Here is a 20859-nt window from a genome sequence, read left to right as displayed (position 1 = left end):
AGCTGCTACCTCCATAGGAGATATTCCCCACCTTGGACTGCTGGGTCAGGGGGTGGCAGGTATTTTCCTTTACATTGTCAGATTATGTTCACAAACAATGGAAGCAGTTTCCAGTCCCCACAGTTTCCATTCTCAAGAATGCCCCTGTCCCTGTGTCTTCATCAGCTGTAGATGTTATGGCTAGTCAGTTGAGTGACCTTTCATGGGTTTGCAGACCATTTGGAATTGTAATTAAAGATTTTAATGAGGCTGAACTGCCAAGTTTATCTCTGCCTCAAAGAGACTTCAGCTTCCCTATTAATTCAGCCAGGATCAGTGCTGCTTGGTTTCTCAATAGTCAGGTTCTGAGGCTGGCTATGGCCGTGGTACTCATGCGGAACACCATGGAATGTAGTCAAGGGCTGTGAGCGGTTTGGAAGAAGGCTGGACCTAGGAGAAGTGTGGGTGGGCAGTGGTGACCAGTAGTACCCAAAGATCTCGGGCCTATGTCCTTGGGGAGTGGTCTCTTCACCCCACCCGTCTGCCTTGTTCTGGAATGAGCTTGCTCATCTTTCAGGAAGACTGAAAGGAATTCAGTCAGAAAGACATTATTTGCCTGTGTGCAGATATGAATTCCAGTAAAGAGAGTTCTGGAACCTGTCATACCCTATGTGTCAGCTGCATCCAGGTCACCTTCCCTGAAGTACCCCTGTCCTCCCTCCAAGGATGGGGATGACACCTAATTTTAACACAGAAGGAGATTATTACAATCTTCTCTAGTGCCTGCGTGCCTCCCAGACAGTAAACTCTTTGAGAGCAGGAGCTGTCTTACTCATTTTCTTATCCCCAGAGACAAGGACAGCTCTTGGCACTCAATAGGCACTCAGTTGTGAAGCGAATGGGCTGCTGTGGGAAAAGGGAAAAGGTGGAAAGGCAGAGACCCCAGGAGAAGAAGGGTCCATGAAGGGCAAAAGCAATTTCTTCTTCCTTCCTCCCCAACTCTAGCCATTGTGGAGAGAGGGAGAGGAAGGGGTGCTGGGTAAATCAGAGGGGATGATTTCAATTGTTTGAGGAAGGCATGGGGGCGGGGAGGGAGGGATGCTTCTCCACTGTTTTAGTGCAGATCCAGCTGATGCATTATCCCGTCTCACCACCCATTCAAATTCTTCCCCCTGCTTTGGGGTCCTGAGATGAGATAATGGAAACAGGGCAGGCTTGGAGGCTGGAGTCCTGGGTATACATCCAGCTTTGCTCCCAGGTGATGTTGTAGACTGATTAGATAAGCTCTGGACTCTCAGGTATAGATGTCTGAAATGGAAGGTTCCTCTTCACAGGAACATTGTGAAGATTAAAGGAGATTCTCTCTAAAGTTCCTGGCAAAGAGTACATAGGCTACAAAGAAGCAAGCTACTTCCCCCCTCCATCCCAACCTCTGCCCCCCAAACCCTTAATGCTTCCTGTGGCCACACTGATCTCTCTTTCCTGAAATCATACGAGTCACAAAATGTTGGCTTGCAGATATGTAGGATCTTATCTCATTATCCTGTGGTTGTGGTGTGTTTGTTTTACTCTCTTCTCTTAGACAAAGTGTGGAGGTGCCAGACCGCAGGGGTTTTGAGCTCTTTCTGTCCCTCTTCTCTCTGGCCTAGTTTGGGTGCTTGTCAGGTGTCTCATGTCATCAGTCATGAATCTGTCCTGAAAAGGCTGTTTGTGCAGCCTCCTCACTCTCTCTGGGGCTTCAGCCCCACGCAGATGGTATTTGGTAGATTGAAACAGGGTGTGGGAGGGGTCTGAAGAGCAGGAGCTCTTAATGAGCTCAGGAGAGAATCGTCTGATTAGATTATTCATATCTTTATAGGGATAACAGGGCAGAATATTTGACTTTCAGACTGTTAAAACTTGAAGTGGTCCCTACCTTCAAAGAGTCTACAGTTGAAGGAAGGTAGACAAATGTTTTAAAAGATACACAATAATACCAAGTCACCTTCTGAAGAAGCTAAAGAAGACACAAAAATGGAGAATTCCATTGTATTTGTATTGAATTAACCAGCCCCCTACTGATGGATTTTTTGTTGTTTCCAGTTTTTACAGTGCTGTGGTAGATGTCTTCATACATCTTACCTTCAATTATCTTATTTTTATTATTAATATTAACAATTTTGGGGAATTCCCTGGTGGTCCAGTGGTTAGGACTCCTCGTGTCCACTGCCAGGAGCTGGGTTTGATCCCTGGTGAGGGAAGTAAGATCCCGCATACCATGCAAAGGAAACAAAACAAAAACATTAACATTTTTTTGGTTAGAAACATTTTTAAATTGAGGTATGATGTACATATAGTGAAATGAACAGAACTTTAGTGAATCAATCGATGAAATTTAACAAAGACACGCAGCCATGTCACCCACACCCCTATCAAAATATAGAATGTTCCCTTCGCCCTAGAACGTTCCCTTTACTCCCTTTCGTTTAGTCCCCCTTCACCAACCAAAAGCATCCACTGATCTGGTGACTATCAGCACAGAGTAGTTTTGCCTGTTTTAAAACTTGATACAAATGCACTCACAGAGTATGGTCTTCTCTGTGTCTGGCTTTTTGCCTTTGGCATAATATCTATGTGATCCATCCATGTTGTTGTATGTATCAGTAGTTCTTCATTTTAGTTGCTGAGCAGTAGTCCATTGAAGATTGGGCCACAGTTTTTGGCTATTTGAGGGTATTCTCAGTTTTTGGCTACTACAAGTAAAGCAACTACTAACATTCTTGTACATGGTTTCTATAGACATATCTTGATTTCTCTTTTTTAAAAAAAAAATTATTTATTTAATTTATTTTTTGGGGCTGCATTGGGTCTTCGTTGCTGTGCGCAGGCTTTCTCTATTTGCGGCGAGCGGGGGCTACTCTTTGTTGAGGTACACAGGCTTCTCATTGCGGTGGCTTCTCTTGTTGCGGAGCACGGGCTCTAGGTGCACAGGCTTCAGTAGCTGTGGCACGTGGGTTCAGTAGTTGTGGCTTGTGGGCTCTAGAGCACAGGCTCAGTAGTTGTGGCGCACGGGCTTAGTTGCTCCGTGGCATACGGGATCTTCCTGGACCAGGGCTTGAACCCGTGTCCCCTGCATTGGCGGGCGGATTCTTAACCACTGCGCCACCAGGGAAGCCCTATCTTGATTTCTCTTGAGTAAATACCAAGGAATGTACATGCTGGTCATAGATTTCTTGTTGTTTTACTTTATTTGAAGATCCAAAACTAATTTCCAAAATAATCATTTTATATTCCTATAGGCAATGGATAAGAGTTCGGGTTGTTCCACATCCTTGCCAACATTTATGGTTATTAATCTTTTTACTGTTAGCTTTTCTGATGGGTGTCGTGGTTTCTAACTGTGGTTTCAAAGCTTTGACTTTGTATTTTCCCGATTGATGCTGAGAACTTTATCATATATGTGTTGTCCATTCATGTATCTTCCCTTTATAAAGTGCCTATTTAAGTCTTTTACTCAGTTTTGTTGTTGTTTGTCTTTTTATTATCAAGTCATAGCAGTTGTTTATATACTCTGGATACAAATCCTTTGTCGGATACATGTATTGCAAACATTCTAACAAAGGAGTTTCTTTTTAAAAGAAAAAAAAATTCTTCTGGAAAGCAAAATCTACTGATTTTTCACACATTATTGAGAATAATGGCCCAGATTGTGAGGTTCTAGCCCACAGGAACTTCACATTATTGTCTTTGTATTCAGAAAGTAGGCCAAAGTACTTAATTTCTCTGAGGGACTCAGGAGCTTTTGGAGAATTCATTCTTCAGGTTGTGAAAGCTATTTCAGAAGATCCCTCTGAAGATTTTGGAAAGAGCTACATAAATGCTAATTCGCTTTCCCTAAACTTTGGATCCAAAGAATGCTCAGAATCCAGCCCTGCCTCCCAGTCCGCCCCCGCCCCCCACCCCCCACCCCCACCCCCACCCCCCCACCAAGAGTTTGACACCCAAGACCTATTTGTGCCTGTGGTCCTTCCTTCATCCTTCTTTCTTGGTTCTATTCACTTCCTTCTGGCTTCTGCTCACACTCCTCAAGGAAGTCTCTTCTGGTCAAGGTCACTAACATAGTACTGTTAATCCTAATGGAGATGTCTAGGTCCTCATCTTTCTTTACCTCTCAGCAGCTTTCCCCATACTTGACAACTCTTTCTTTTTATTTATTTTGCTCAGTTCTTTTGGATTTACTTCACAAAGCTTCTACAAAGTAGTTCTAGTTGGAAGAAAAGAATAGAGAATTATAAGAAAGCTTTATGGAGGCACCATGCAGGTTTGTCGATTTGTAACTTTTTAATATCATTTGCTATATGTGGTATACATAGTAAACAGTAGAAACATATGCAGACAGTCTTCATTTTGCGTGGTTTTGATAGGCGTGTGTTTCAATTAACATTTTCCTGGCCAGGATGGCTTGGTGTGTGTGTGTGTGTGTGTGTGTGTGTGTGTGTGTGTGTGTGTGTGTGTGTGTCTTGAATTTGGTACGTGCTTTTCTTACTAAGGATTTTGAAAATCCTCTTGTTAGGTATATTTTAAGACTGTATAAATTGTTTCTTGCTAAATGTATCATTCTGTAGCACACTTTTTCATTTAACATTGTATATGAGATGAATCCACGTTTATACAAATAGTTCATTTGTTTTCATTGCTGGATAGTAGCCATGGTACGAATATGCTACAGTTTCTCTCTCTTTTTCCTCTTCATTGACTTTTAGTTTGTTTTTATCACAGACATGGCTGCCTGCAGTGAACATTTTTGGGTATCTCTCCTTGGTCCCTTGTGTGTCCCGCTAGGATATGTTTGTAGGAGTGGAATTATTGCACTTCTTTACTACGAGATGCCAAATTGTTCTCCGAAGTGATTGTATTAATATATATATATGCTCTGCCCACCCACCCCCCATGCGCCCTGCGACACTCAGTTCTAGTTTTCTTCTTACCACCCCGGCTGCTCCTTCTCAATCTCCTTTGCCGCCTCCTTTTGCTGTAAATTTTGACATGTTTAAGAGCTTTAACTGGACTGCTTATTCTGTTCTTACTGCTTTCCTAATCGCTCTAGTTTCACCCAGTCACAGGATTTTAAATATCATCTATACACAGATGGCTCCCAAATATGTATCTCTACGTATTTTCATAGTTTAAAAAATAATCGTGCCAAAATTGGCACTCAAATATATTGCAGATCCGATTGTAAATTGGTAATGTTTTTATGAAGCACAATATGGCAATCTCTGTGCAAATTTTTATTTTATTTTATTTTATTTTATTTTTTTTTTTTTTTGCTGTACGCGGGCCTCACTATTGTGGCCTCTGCCGTTGCGGAGCACAGGCTCCGGACACGCAGGCTCAGCGGCCATGGCTCACAGGCCCAGCCGCTCCGTGGCATGTGGGATCTTCCCGGACCGGGGCACGAACCCGCGTCCCCTACATCGGCAGGCAAACTCTCAACCACTGCGCCACCAGGGAAGCCCCAATTTTTATTTTTTAATTAATTTTTTTTGATTAATTTATTTATTTGGCTGCATTGGGTCTTCGATGCTATGCAGGGGACATATATACACTATTATGTATAAAATAACTAATAAGAACATGCTGTATAAAAAAATAAATAAAATTCAAACATTCAAAAAAAAGAAAAGCATTGCATATCTATACAATAAAGTACCATAAGAATTTAAAAAAAAAAAAGGGACTTCCCTGGGGGTCCAGTGGTTAAGACTCTGAGCTCCCACTGTAGGAAGATTTTTTTTTTTTTTTTAATGAATTAATACTTGGCTGCGGTGGCTTCTCTTGTTGTGGAGCACAGGCTCTAGGCACGCGGGCTTCGGTAGTTGTGGCTCGCAGCCTCTAGAAAGCAGGCTCAGTAGTTGTGGCCCACGGCCTTAGTTGCTCCGCGGCATGTGGGATCTTCCCGGACCAGGGATCGAACTCATCTCCCCTGCAGTTGCAGGCAGATTTGTAACCACTGCACCACCAGGGAAGTCCCTGCATTTACTTTCTTTACATATCTTTCAATCATCAAAAGGTAAAATAAGGGCATGATTAGTTAACAAATGCAAGTTTTTTGGTCAAGAAACCGAGTGTTTTATTATTGTTTTTTTGGCCGCATCGCATGGCTTGCAGGATCTTAGTTCCCTGACCAGGGATCGAGACTGGGCCCACAGCAGTGAAAGTGCCAAGTCTTAACCACTGGACCGCCAGGGAATTCCCATTTAAAAATTTTATTTTATTATTATTATTATTACTGACCAAATCTTGATTTAAGCAGGGAAGCCCAATCTACAGGGCATTTTTTTTGGTGGTTGGACACAACACTTGCAGTTTCCGCAATCTCAGGACGCCCTCTAGTGTCCATGTGGGCTCAATGTCTCAATAATTAGAAGAAAATCACTTTGGAGTTTCACCTAGGACATCTGATTGAAGCCATTTACCAACACTTCAGGGCTCTCATTATTGGCCCATTCTGTTATCCTTCAAGTTTGCCCATGCCTGTCAGACTATATCATCCTATCTTTGGATCAGAAAGTGTGATCAGAGCCCCTCTGTCACATCATAGGCCCAAACAGCCAAGGTATGGTAGAGGAAGGCCTGGAGGTCAACGTGCTGAGGGGTGAGGAAGGCCCTGAGGGTGTAGGAGCCAGTCTGGGGGGCTGCAGCAGCCCCAGGTGCTGAGCATAGAGCACTGACTCTGGATCACCCTCTCTGACCTCCACGTCTGGTCCCTACCTGTCTGTCTGCCATTCCTGTGACCCCAAGGCAATCAAACACTGGATCACCGCAGTGGGAGTGGGGTTCCAGGGTGAGTCAGGTGAGGTCTGGTTTATCCGATATGGTCTCTCATAGACATAGGGAATTGAAACAGGAAACTACAAGCCAAGAATGGCTGGGAGATTTTCCAAATCCTTTAGTTGGAACACAGAGCTCACTGAGGTTTGCTTTTGGAATCTTCTCATCTGTCTTCTTCTCCTCTCACCAGGCATTTCCTTCCCCTCTCCAAAGACCATCTAGTAGAACATTACCTTTCAGGACTGCTTTCCAGATCAGCCAAGCCCAAATCTCCAGATAACCTGTGTCTTGGATCCACACGCTCAGCGGCAACCCTGAGGGTAAGTTCAGTGAAATTTAGATTATCCAGTTGGGATCAGTCACTTGGGGGTGTGTGTGGGGGGAGCACTTGTTGGTCTTAACATTAGGGAAGTTATCTATACATCTGTAAATAGAAGCCTGCTTGATGTGGGAAGAGGGGAGGGAAAATATCATTTTAGTATGTGTAGGAGTCTTCAGGAAAAAAACTACAGACAGCTCCAGAAATGCTAGGACCCACACTCAGTGACAGAGTGACCCACTCATCTGTCACCCAGGTGGTGCCCAGGTGGGCTTCCCAGGAGGTCCAGTGTCATTTAAGTTTCAAGGCCAACATTTTTTGGAGAATCCAGGCCACACATCAGTACATCAGGGACTCAGAGTCTCAAGCTGTGAAAATGAAAGAATCCATGCTACTTTCTCAGGTGTGGTGAGATTAAAATTACGTAACAATCAGTAATCTATAATTGATGGTATTCTTAGTGTTGCCTTTATTGCTCAGCCAACTCCCAAACCCAAGAATGGATCAAGGATTGTGGAGGAAGAGTTCATTTCTTCCCTCTGGAGGACCATCAGTAGGGATTTCTGCCCTGTGGAGTCCAAAGGAGAGATGTTGCTTCAAGCTGAGTTGGGAAAGGAGACTTGGACTTTTTCATTAAAATTTCATTTTGCACGTTTTAATACTTCATAATAAGTACTTTATCCTATTAAGAAAGTAAAGTTTGCTCAGTCACAGACAACATATAAAAATGTATAGAAAAAAAAAAAAAAGTATAGGGCTTCCCTGGTGGCGCAGTGGTTGAGGGTCTGCCTGCCGATGCAGGGGACGCGGGTTCATACCCCAGTCCGGGAAGATCCCACATGCCACGGAGCGGCTGGGCCCGTGAGCCATGGTCGCTGAGCCTGCGCGTCCGGAGCCTGTGCTCCGCAACAGGAGAGGCTGCAGTGATGAGAGGTCTGCGTACCGCAAAAAAAAAAAAAAAAAAAAAAAAAAAAAAAAATATATATATATATAGAAGCAGAAAGATGGGAAACCATCTGGTGTCTCCACTAGGAGAATCATGGTGAGCCCTTTGACAGGCCCTTAGTTCCCACCAGCTGTTTCCCATGTATTCATGTGTCTGTCCATACAGGATTGCATAGCTGTAGTTAGCTGCAGTCATACATTATGAATTATTTTGAATCTTGTTTTTGAAAACATTATTATTATCAGTAAGCAACATTATATATGATATTACAAACTCTCCTTAAACACTGCTTTTACCAACTGTATACTATCTCCAAAAAAAAAAAAAAGGATATACCTGCTCTTCTGTATCATTTTTTACCATTATAAATAAAATCTGATTAATATTCTTTTTATTTTAGGCCACGCTGTGAGGCTTGTAAGGTCTTAGTTCCCTGACTAGGGATCGTACTCAGGCCACAGCAGTGAAAGCATCTAGTCTTTATTTATTTATTTATGGCTGCGTTGGGTTTTTGTTGCTGAGCGTGGGCTTTCTCTAGTTGTGGCAAGCAGGGGCTACTCTTTGTTGCAGTGCACAGGCTTCTTGTTGTGGTGGCTTCTCTTGTTGCGGAGCACGGGCTCTGGCGCAAGGGCTTCAGTAGTTGTGGCACGTGGGCTCTAGAGCTCAGGCTCAGTAGTTGTGGTGCACAGGCTTAGCTGCTCCATGGCATGTGGGATCTTCCTGGACCAGGGATAGAACCCATGTCCCCTGCACTGGCAGGCAGATTCTTAACCACTGCGCCACCAAAGAAGTCCCTGATTCATATTCTTATGCTTAGGGAGTTCCCTAGTGGTCTGGTGGTTAGGATTTGGAGCTCTCACTGCAGAGGCCCAGGTTCAATCCCTGGTCAGGGAACCGTGATCCTGCAAGCCACCTGGCATGGCCAAAAATTTTAAAAAATAAAATTCTTGGGCTTCTCTGGTGGCGCAGTGGTTGAGAACCTGCCTGCCAATGCAGGGGACACGGGTTCGAGCCCTGGTCTGGGAAGATCCCACATGCTGCGGAGCAACTAGCCCCGTGAGCCACAATTACTGAGCCTGTGCATCTGGAGCCCGTGCTCCGCAACAAGAGAGGCCGCGATAGTGAGAGGCCCGCGCACCGCGATGAGGAGTGGCCCCCACTTGCCGCAATTAGGAGAAAGCCCACGCACATAAAAGAAGACCCAACACAGCAAAAATAAATAAATAAATTTAAATAAAAAAAAAAAAAAAAAAAAAAAAAAAAAAAAAGAACGTGTGCTTATTTACAGATTAAAAAAAAAAAAAAAAAAAAAAAAAAAATAAAATAAAATTCTTACACCTAAATATCCTTCTATATTTTATTTTAAAATCATAGGTTTGTTGAATAGAAATTACTGGGTCAAATGGTATGAAGATTTTTTTTTTTTTTGCGGTACGCGGGCCTCTCACTATTGTGGCCTCCCGCTGCGGAGCACAGGCTCCGGACCCACAGGCTCAGCGGCCATGGCCCACGGGCCCAGCCGCTCCGCGGGATGTGGAATCTTCCCGGACCGGGGCATGAACCTATGTCCCCTGCATCGGCAGGCGGACTCTCAACCACTGCACCACCAGGGAAGCCCAGTATGAACATTTTTAAGGCTTGTCATACATGTTTTCAAATTGCTTTTCAAAACCACTATGCCAGCTTATATTCAACCCATATTTACTGAGCCCCTACTATGTACTGGGACTGTTCTACATGCTAGAGATACAAGTGGTGACAAGTAGACAAGGTTCCTGCTTTAAAGAACATATATTTCAGTGATACAGATGACAAAAGCAATTATTCTGCTATCAGTGATAATTGCTCTGGAGAAAAATATGGCTGGGCTAGAAGATTGGTGGTGGCAATGGCAGGGCAAATATCTCAGAGAGTTTGTTGGACATGATGTTTCTGAGGACTTGACCTTGGGACACTGGACCTGAATGGAGGAGGGAGCACCCATGTGAGTCTCTGGGGAGGAGGTACACTTGGGGAGTCACAGCAGGGACAGGAGCCCTGGGACAGGACTGGGCAGTGTCAGAGGCCCATGTGAGTAGATGAGTGAGCCGGGCTGCCAGTGGTGGGCTGAGGCCAGGGTGGCCAGAGGGTCCCTGTCATGAGGGGCTTGTAGTCAGTGGTGAGGGACTGGGATTTCATTCTGCCTACGAAAGGAAGACACTGCAGTGTTCTGTGGGATGTGGTGGTGAGGATGTGGTCTAACTCACAGTTTAAATATTCATATCATCTGTTACGTGGGTAACAGACAGCAGGGCATGAGAGCCAGCAGGGAGCCCACCTGGAAGGCTAGCCTGTTTACTATTGTGGGGAGGACAGTTCTAGGATGGAAGCAGTAGAGCTGTGAGAAGTGACTGGATTTAATGTTGATACATTTTAAAGATGGCGTGAGCAGTAAGTCAATGAAGAACCACACATTTATTTACTTATCTTAATTCCACACTTGATTCCACGTGGCTTACTGCAACAAACTCAGTGTAATATACACGAATTATTTAAAAAGCAATATAAAAATATAAATTTTAATTGTTGAGACTGGGTTCAAGTTAGAACATTACTAGGCAAGCTGGAATATCTGAAACATTTGTTGAAATGGAGAGTTTGCTGTTTACCTAGCCATGGATTTCACTGGCTCAAAATCTCTTATGATTATTGCCTAAAAGAGCCACAGGGTGGGGCCATAGCTCAGGGTCAGTCCCTTGTTTCCTGCTTCTGGTTCTGTACTTAGAGTAAAGCAGATTAATTCCAAGATGTTCAAAGATTAAATCAACATCTACAAAGTCATTGAGTAAATGTAAGAACCTCAGGAATTCAAGGAGATTTTACAGCTTTTCTCAGAAATGACCTCACTGTGTGCTGCTGAAGAGATCGTGTCCTTTCTGGGGGCCCCAAGATGTAGGGGCTATTGAGCTATAGCCCTAAATAGAGTTGTTCTTTCTACCTAACGGGTCCCACAAAGCCTTACAGCCAACTTCAGTGGTGTCATCTGAACTAGGATTTTGGTTTTCTGATGTTGGTTCTATTTGAGCATTTGTGTGGGCTTAAAAGTGTGACAAAGGTTTCCTTGCAATGATATTTCTTTGAGGGAATTTGACATCCACCCTCAGTGGCTCTGACTTCCCTGACCAGTCCCTGGAGGGAATGGACTGTCCTGCACCGCTTTTCAGTATCCCTTTGTGTAGGAGTGACCTGTAGACTTGGAGTCACAGGGTCACCCCATCTCACCCTCCTCCCGAATGCAGAGTGCTTTAAGCCTTTTTTTTGGGGGGGGGGGTTGCAGTCTGCTGATCTGATGAGTGCCATTGTCCCATATCCAGAAACAAAGGCACATGTGACCGTAACACCAAAGTCTTGAATGTAGTGCCAAGGTGGGAAGGTTTCCTAAATTTTGACTCTCCATTTACACCAGTGGTTCCCAACTTGGGTACCCGAGATTTACACAGAGAGAGAGCTGGAGGGGGTGGTATGGGATGTCTAGAGGCGGAGCTACAGGTGCCCTTCAGGGTTTCTCTCAGTGGTCTTTGCCTCTCTTTTTTCCTGCGGTTCAGAGGAGTTTGTACTCCAGAAGTCTTTTGAAAAGGGTGAGAGATATTCAGGGATGGCTCTGGGGAGGGAAAAGGATGAGGAGTAGAGACAAAGCCGAGTGCAGCTGGACGAGAGGCGGAGCCTGGCAGGAGAGGGGGCTGGCCTGAGGGCAGCAGGTCTGGAGCCCAGCAGTTCACTGTGTGGAGTCCTGAAGCAAGTGAGGAATGGGGAGAGTGCAGACCTTCTACTGGCCAGAAAAATCAGAATTTGACTTTGTGTTGTTCTTGTGTTTCATCAGGATGAACTGGTAAGCCCACCAGAGTGGGAGATTAGGAGCCTACTTTTCTTTTATTGAAATTTTGAATTTTTTTTCATTTATTTTTTATACTGCAGGTTCTTATTAGTTATCTATTTTATACATATTAGTGTATATATGTCAATCCCAATCTCCCAGTTCATCCCACCACCACCCACCCCACTTTCTCCCCTTGGTGTCCATATGTTTGTTCTCTACATCTGTGTCTCTATTTCTGCCCTGCAAACCACTTTGTCAGTACCATTTTAGGAGCCTGCTTTTCAAAGGAAAAAAGTTACAGTCTCCTCCCAGTTTAAGCTCATCAGAAATTGCCAGGAGCAACCCAAGTTTCTGCACCAGCTGTGCCTCCCAGGACTGCGTTGTCCCCTCCAACACCAACAGGAAGGGACGGGTGTGGAGGCTTTGGGTCCTCCCTACCACGCTTTCTTCCTCTCCAGTTATTGTCTGAGTTTCCTTGCCTCCCCACCACCGTCCCAACCCTCCCTCCCTCCTCCCTTCCTTCCTTCCTTCCTTCCTTCCTTCCTTCCTTCCTTCCTCCCTTCCTCCCATTTTTGGCCGCACCGCGCTTCTTGCAGGATCTTACTTCCCCCACCGGGATTGAACCCAGGCCCTCGGCAGTGAGAGGTTGTAGTCCTAACCACTGGACCGCCAGGGAATTCTCAGTTTCTGTGTGTCCTCTCCTTGAGCCACTGCAAACCCGCGAGCCAGAGCGAGCATCGCCCACATGGGCTGGATGCTCTGACTGAGACACTGCCATTGACCAGCATTCTTGAAACTTTACATCAGAAAGTCAGTGTCAAAAAAAAAAAGAAAGTCAGTGTCTTGTTCCTCAGACTCGCTCTGAAAGCCTTTATCTTTTCTCAATGACAAATCGAGGCTCAAGGAATAAGGTTTGCCCCGACCTTTTCTCTGCTGGAGGACGCTATGGCACCGCGGGTTTGGAACGTGGGTTGAGGATAAATGTGACGGGATCCCTTGTGTCCCCACTGATTTGCGCTTCTTTTTATTAGAGTCCGAGCCTCTCATAAATGTTTGTTTATATTCCGTGTACTCCACTAAAAACATCCCTTTGCAAAGCACTTTGAAAGATTCAGGGCTACGAAAATGTGAAGGATTATCCCAAAATACAGTTTCTAGTGTTGGATTTTAGTTAACACTTTGGTGTTTAAAAATCTGCAACTTATTGACTTTGGGGCTTAGTGTCATGATATTTTTAAGTGGAAATATTCACTCCCTGACCCCCTACACAATATAAATCCAAATTTACACTAAAAGAAGATTCCAACATTTCAGATAAATTTTAAGCCACGAATTATCTCACTCCTTGGAGATACCACAGTCAGAACTTCGGTGAGCAATCTTCCAGGGTTTCATCTATTTAAAATATATATTTTGGGGACTTCCCTGGTGGTCCAGTGGGTAAGACTCCGAACTCCCAATGCAGGAGGCCCGAGTTCCAACCCTGGTCAGGGAACCAGATTCAACATGTCACAACTAAGAGTTCGCATGCTGCAACTAAGACCTGGTGCAACCAAGTAAATAAAAATAAATTTTAAAATAAATAAGATATATATTTTGTAAGTGGTGTTAGTGGCATTATAATTCAGTACGTTCTCTAGCTTTTACAGAAGCTTAAAAGTGTGTTGGGTACATCTTGTCATAGCAATACATTAAAATCTATCTTACTCCTTATATTGGCTGCATGGAACTATGTCACAAGGCTTTTCTTTGGGGACAGTGGAAATGTTCTACATCTTTACTGTGGTAATGGTGACATGGGTGCGTAAATTGCCAAAACTCAAGCCAGCTGTGCATTTCAAATAGATGCATTAAATTGTATATAAAGTGTGTCCCTTCAAAGTTGATTTTTAAAATATTATCCTTTTTGGAATTTGTACTTTGGTTAGGTAAGCAAAATAAACAAAACACCTTGTTCTTGTTGCTAAGAGCTACACCCTGCACAATTGGAGGTGAAGAGTCCTGCTGCGTGCAACTTACTCTCCAGCAGTTCGGCAGTAACGGTAATAGCCGTCTATTTATGCATTCAGAGAGAGATCAAACAGCTATAGCAAACCTTGAATAAATGACAGAACTAAATAAAGAATAAAAATAAACGTTAGAAATCATAAAATTACATCGCTAAAAGTTTATTTCCCCGTAGCTTTTTTCTCCCTTTTTCTTCTCTTTTCCTTTCTTCAACCCTTTCCCCCTTCCCTTCCTCCCCGCTTTTTCCACTCTCTCCTTTAGGGCTTATCCCCTGCATATTCAAACACACGAACACACGTGACTCACCTCGGACCGGTCTGGTACCGACGCCCAAGTCGATGCTCACCCGGGCGTTTTGTAAACGATGAAGCGTTGCCCAGCTCCACTGTTATCGTATCATTTCAGGCAGTCACCCCAGTCTTTGAAGGAAGTCACACTGGGTCTAAAGTAGTTTCCTCCCTGAACGTGGCAGAACCTCGGTGGTTTTTTGTTTTTGTTTTCTGGATCTCTGCTTTTCATTCGGGCAGGAAGGACCGGATTCAAAGGCCAGTTCTGCAGCGGGCGCTTTCCTTCCCGGGGGCGATGCGAGGCTGTAGGAAGTGTACTTAGATCCTAGAATCTAAGGGTGGGCCCCGCAGTGGGGTGGGCTGGAAGAAGCAGCTCCGAACTCAGGATCAATCCAGGGGCGGTTTAAAATAAGTCGAATTCCAGATCTCTCGTCAGACCTACCGACTCGGAATTTCCGCGGACCCAGGCAGGTCTGCATTTTCACAGCCTTTAGATGTAATTGCCGAGCAGTGTGAGGACCAGAAGCCTGAATGCAGCTCACTCCTGTCCCAACCTGCCCATAAGAGCCTTTATTCTGCTTTTATATACATGAACAACTTCTATTTCCTTTAAACCAGAGTTAGGGGTTGGTTGATCTTCTGAGGGTGCAGCGGGGCCGCGCCTTGGGTTATGGAAGCATCCGCGCTGGCTGCTTTCGGTTTCCTGTCGGGACCCAGCAGCAGTGCGAGAGGTCTGCGCAGAGAAAGATGCCAGTGTGCCGGTGAGCCCAGGGGTACAAAAGGGAGAGTGGAGGGAGAACAGGTAGTTTATAGAGCAGAGCAGGGGAGGCTGGAGGCAGCGTGGCGTGGAGGGAAAATACTTTGTACAAGAGACTAGCTGCGACGCTTGATGGGGGAGGGGCAGCCACGCCCAAATCCGGGAGAGCACCCCAAATCTGGAGTCGTACCTCTCACGAAGAGTAGTTGGCTTTATCTCTCATTGCAGTCATCTCTAAATGCTGTGAGACAAACCTAACATATTAGTATTAGTATTAAAAGTCTTTTTGGGGGGAGAGGGGTTGCGACTCAAATGAGAGTTTGCTGGAGCTGCCACACCTAGCAAGTCTTCGAAAGACGATGGTCTTGGAGGAAAGGGCTTGTCCAGGAGAGCTGGGTTCCATCTGCCTCTATACTTTCACTACCCTTGTGACCTTTCACAATGAAAAGAAGCTCTCTGAGATGGGACAGGACCCAGTCCCTGACCTGCTAAATAAATTATGATGATCAAAGTAATTAATTAATAAAAATGATGTGAAATCTAAGAAATTGTTAAAACTTCCTGAGGCATGACATTTCCATCCACAGGAAAAGTATTGGAAAAGGATCTTAGTGGAATGGTTACTAATGTGAGGCAGAGTACAACTTTAAAAAAAGCATTTGCAGGGAGACAAAGATGAACACAGTTCCTGATCCTAAAGTGGCTCATTTTCTAATGTGGGGAGTATAAAATGGTCAGATGGGGTTCAAGGCAGGGCACACTTGGTTCCATCAGGGAAGTTTCAACCAGGGCTAGACCAATGATTCTAAAACTTGCCTACATATTTGGAATCGCTGAGGGGGCTTTAAAAGATATGAAGCCCTAGGTTCAACCCAAGGGATACTGATTCAGTTGGTTTTGGCCATGGCCTAGACATATGGATAGTAAAAGCTCCCCAGGTGGTTCTATAAGCAATCAGGTTTAAGGACCATGGTGTAGGTATTCCAAAGACCAAGAGATGTGGGTTGGGGATAAGGCACAGCTTTCAGTAGAAGGAGGCTTTCAGGATGGCATTAAATTTCAGGACACCACGCCAGCAGAGCATATATGTACCCAGAGGACAGGGAGGGTCTCCACGTGCAGAGTCACGGCGGGGAGGCTCTAGGGGTCTGGGGGAGAGGAAGGGCCCTGGCCCAGGAGCAGTACCTGTTCTCTCCCTGAAGCCTGTCCAGGATTCCAGATAGCCCCGCAGTCTTCCACAAAGCTCTCCCTGCACGTGGGCCTGGTAATACTTGCTTTGAAAGCCATCTGTGTCCCAGGACTTCTCCATTTCCACGGCCAGGTTCTGAGCCAAGGACTGGGGCGCTGTAGTGGGTCTCTGGGTGACAGAGGAGGAGCTCCCCATCATAGTAGCGAAACCTGAAGCTCCAGGCGTGGTTGTCTTCTCGGATTTCACAGCCCAGATCTCCTGGAGGGAATTCACACCTGCAACCCACCCCACCAGCAGTGACTCCTCCAGTCCCTGCTGTCCCTCTGTCCTCACACCCAAGTGAGAAACTCCAGCCAGAGGGCACCCTCCCTGCTCCCCTCCATGTCTTCCCAGGGCTGCTGAGTCATGGCCACCCCCCTGCTGAACTCACAGACCCCTATCCTCTGGCCCCTGCCCCCAAATCCAGTGAAAGGCCTCACAGCACTCTCGGACTCTCCCCACTCTCACCTCCTTTCTCCTCCTGCAGGGCCAGGATTTCTGCTAGAAGCTCTCTGAGGTCCTTCCACGTCTCTGTCAAGTCCTTGGACTCTGTGTCCCACGTCTCAGCTCCCAGCTCTTCTGCCCACAGCCCCCGGGGTTCTACCCTGCCTGTCTCACGGTCATAGCGCAGGAGGGCCTGGCCATCCAAGTGTCCCCCAGCGAAAAAGCTGGACTGCACAGATCCATCCCGGGTCAGCGCCGTGAGGTTGTAGAAGACTGTGTGATCCTGGGGAAGGGGGAACCGCAGATGAAAGAGCTTTCCGGAAACAAGTGCACATCAAATGTTTAGCAGACAAGTTCTGCTGTCCTGACCTGCTCCAGGACTGAGGATGCAGAACACGCACATGTACAAGGGACCACAATGAGAATTTTTCCAACACGGGAAAGAAGAAAAAGAGAAGGGAAGGAGAGGGGAATTGAGGAGTGGAGGGAGGGGTGGAGATGGGCAAACACGCAGGACAAGTGCCAGGACAGGGAGGCACCGGCTCCCTAAGGGTCCAGGCAGGAGGCCAAGGGGAGAAGCTGGCCTGCAGGGGGCAAGGGAGAGGCAGGAAGACCAGGGTGAGGGGAGGTGGAGTCAGAGGGGAGGGAGGGGCAGTGTCAGGCCCAGGATCAGAGGCATCCCTGGTCAGAGGCGGGTCAGGTGAGATGGAGAGCGAGGGTTGCTGCCCGTGGGGCAGGCTCATCATGGACAAGGTGGGCTCAAGGGAGGGTGAGGCACGAGGCAGAGGGGCCTGAGGGGCTGGGCTGTGGCCCTAAGAGAGTGGAAGGTGGGCCAGTACCCCTGGTGGAGGTGAAGCAGTGGGTCTGGGCCCAGAGTGCAAGAGGCATGGTGAGGCCCCAGGTGGGGAGGTGGATGGACCTGCCAGTGTCCCCTGGGAGGGGTGGGTGTTGGGGGCCTGAGTCAGTGCCTTGTGCCCAAGGGTCATGGAGAATTAGAAGGAGGGTTGGCAAGAGAAAATAGAACTGAAAAGCCAAGGTGCACATTGGGAGGGACCTGCATGGTGGGAGTGGTTGGGGGCAGGTCACACCTCCACAGAGGGTGTGGGTCAGGCAGGCAGCACAGGAGGGCGGGGCTAGGGGAAGACCCCCTGTAGGGAAAGGCCAACTGACCAAGTGGCATCAACAAGGATTTTGGATACATGGTTGAGGTAGTGAGAGCCCACTGGGGTCAGTGAACCCAAGAGAGGGTGATGAAGGCCAAGGAGGTGGGCAGTTGGACCAAGGGTAGTATTCCTATTGGGGAGGGAGGAAGGGCAAGGGGCTGCAGAGGAGACAGTGGTGAGGGTGGATTGGGGGGCAGGGGATGAGCATGCCTCAGGGGTGACTCTGGGGGCTCTTGGGTTAGGGTGAAGACAGGAGAGGAGGGGTGCTCTGGTTGAGGGAGGGTGAGGATGGCGTGGTGATTCCTGGGAGGAAGCTTGTGATTGATGAGAACGTGGTGATGGCCCCAGGCACTCAGGCAAGGAGTGGAAGCTGGGCAACGTGCCATGGGGGTAGGTGCAGAGGGACCAGGGCAAGTGGAGTCCAGCACCTGAGGCCTGGAGAGTGGAGGTCTCAAGAGGGTGAGGTTTAGGATGCAGGAGTGAGGAAGGGGCAGTGCTGGGGGAAAGGCCCACACTGAACGAGGGCCAAGAGCAGGTGCCTGCACTGGGGCAGAGGTAGGAGGATGGGTGCCAAGACCAGGGGACAGGTCCTCCCACAGGGGCTGTGCACTGTGCTCAAGGCCCAGTTATCATTAGCAGCAGAGCTCCCCCTGGTGATGAAAATAGGGTAGTGATGAGGGAGGGAAGTCCCCCTGGGCAAAAGTCATCCCCAGAAATGTAAGGTTTGTGATAGCTGGGGGGTGGTAGGAGCCATGTGGGTGTCTGGTCCTTGCAGGTCAAGACCCATGAGGGGAAGAGAGGGACCTGTGGTGGGAAAGGGGATGAGGGTGAGGACGCCCTAGGAAGGGATCAGAGAACTGTAGAGAGGAGGGGACAGCAGGAAGGGGCAGGACAAATCCTGAGGGGGCGCAAGAGATGGCAGGGGAGGAGGCAAGGAGAGAACCAGGGGTGGGTACACGGGCACAGCAGAAAATAAGAGTGAACATGAGTGGGGGAGGGGGGAAGTAAGGGAGGAGGGAGGGAGTAGAGACCATAGAAACCACAGGAAGAATCTAGGCCCCAAAGCCATCAGATTCACTCTGTCAATGAAATTAATCAATAAACAATCTATAATAAGAATAGAAAAGAGTTTTATTTGAGCCAAACTAAGGACTAGCCCTGAACCCAGCAGGGTTTTCAGCACAGCACAGGCTTTTATATCTTGTCAGAACAAAGAACATTAAACAAGTCAGGGCTACAGCACGTACACATGCAGCACATACAGTACGGCCTTGGCACCTGGGAAGGGAGTCTTATCATCAAAGGTGAACCAGCGTTGGAGTCCCAGGAAGAGGGGCATTTAGTTTTTATTTTTAACATGGACATTCTTTACTTCTGGTCAATGTGCCCTTTCCTTTAATAATTAAAGCAGATGTACAATGTATGTCTGACAGGCCACAAAGAGGCTAGTTACTTAGTGCAAAATTCAACTTAGTTCATGTATAAGTCAGAATGACTTCCCTGTATCTGAATATGGGAAAACATTTTTTGTCACTTCCCTCAGTGAAAGCCAGGATCGGCCACGGTGCCCACAGCGGTAGGAAGTGTGGTTCAGGGCCCTTGGGCCCTTCCTAGAGCTCCAGTCACTAGAAAGAGACCCTCAACTCCAAGGCCTGAGGCCCTTGAGCGCTGTCTGTCTGGAAGCCCCCTGATTCCCGAGGCCAGAAACGGGAAAAGGGCAGAGCTGAGAACAGGAGGAGAGGATAGCGCTCAGGGGCCTAAGAGGGCACCCCACACACCGGTGGGAAGTGGCCGCCTGAGCGTCGGACCTCCAAGAGCCCTTGATCGCCTCTGACGGGAGCAACCCGGGCTTGGGGGCAGCCTTCCCACCCAGGGCAGTCAGAGGACGCGGATGTGTGAGGAAGAGGAAAGCAGGGAGGGCGGGTGCAGCAGGGGGAGCAGAGGGTGGGAGTTGGAAAGAGACTGAAAAGCGGGAACGTGCTGTGGTGGCCACAGGCCGCGAGCCGCTCCCGGCCCCTCCCCGACCTCATCCCGCCCCCTACTCCCCCCACTCCCCCGCCCCCACTCCCTACCCCGCTGCACCGCAAGTGAGACGGTCCCCGCGACGCTCACCGAATCCCGCCCGGACCCTGAAACCGCCCCAGGCTCCCGGCTGAGGACCTCTGTGAACGCCACTCACCAGCGGCGGTAGCCGGGAGCACAGAAAGGGCAGCGCCGGCTAGAAACGGCAGGACAAGGAGTAGCGCCATGGCCCAGACCTTGTCAACCTCCCAGATACCCCGGGACAGCAGCCGAGCGGGCGGCACTGAGCTGGGCAGCGGCGGCGCACTGGCAGTGGAGACGGCCCGCACGGAGCTTTAAAAACTTGGCCCCGCCCCGCCCCCGCCCCGTCCCCGTCCCTGTCCCTGTCCTCCCTCCCCCGAGCGGGGACCGCCATCCGGCCGCTTCCGCTGCCTAGAAAAGCCTGGAGGCTAGAAAAGCCTTAGGATCCCCAGGAAGGTGAGACGGAGGGTGAGTGCAGACAAATGCCGAAGGGACAGGCTCTGAGCAGCAGAAAGTTAGGGCGGCCCCCACCAGAAGCGCCCAGATCACCGCCTCCCTCCTCTGCAAAGAAGACTCCCCGCCCGCAGCAGGGAAGGTCTCACAAGGCTGCTTCAGAGACACCCCACGTTTCCGGCCTTTCGGGGCTTCTTCCTTCAGGCACAACTTCTCTACCATAACCCCCTCCCTCCACCTTGCACAGCAGAGGTACTGGCAACAGTCCGCTGAGACCAGATTTGCAGATTTCAGCAGCTCTGCCTCTCAGAAGCCACTTGCCCAGATGAAGGACTCTTCCCCAGAGTTCAAACTCTTCTAGATGTTTCCACCATTATAATCTTCTCCTCCCACTGACTCCAAGACGGAGCCATGTGTCTTTTCCTGTGGCCTCTGCCTATAGGTATCCACACTCTCCCAAAGCAGCCTCTTGATTCAGGCCCAATGAGGTGGCTCCCCATGATCTACCCCAACACCAACCTCTCCCAACTCCCTTTCCAACCTGCCTCAGGACAACTGCGCCTC

General features: G+C 47.8%; 1 pseudogene; it reads right to left on the bottom strand.

The window, feature by feature from the left end:
* The window catches only part of LOC136129657 (MHC class I polypeptide-related sequence B-like), a 120081-nt pseudogene extending 99564 nt beyond the window's left edge, over window positions 1–20517 (bottom strand).
* Between the last annotated feature and the right edge of the window lie 342 nt (window positions 20518–20859).

The sequence above is a fragment of the Phocoena phocoena genome, chromosome 10, assembly GCF_963924675.1.
Source record: "Phocoena phocoena chromosome 10, mPhoPho1.1, whole genome shotgun sequence".
Lineage (NCBI taxonomy): Eukaryota > Metazoa > Chordata > Mammalia > Artiodactyla > Phocoenidae > Phocoena > Phocoena phocoena.
Note: the sequence above shows the minus strand (reverse complement) of the source record. Positions and strands in the feature narration are given on the sequence as shown.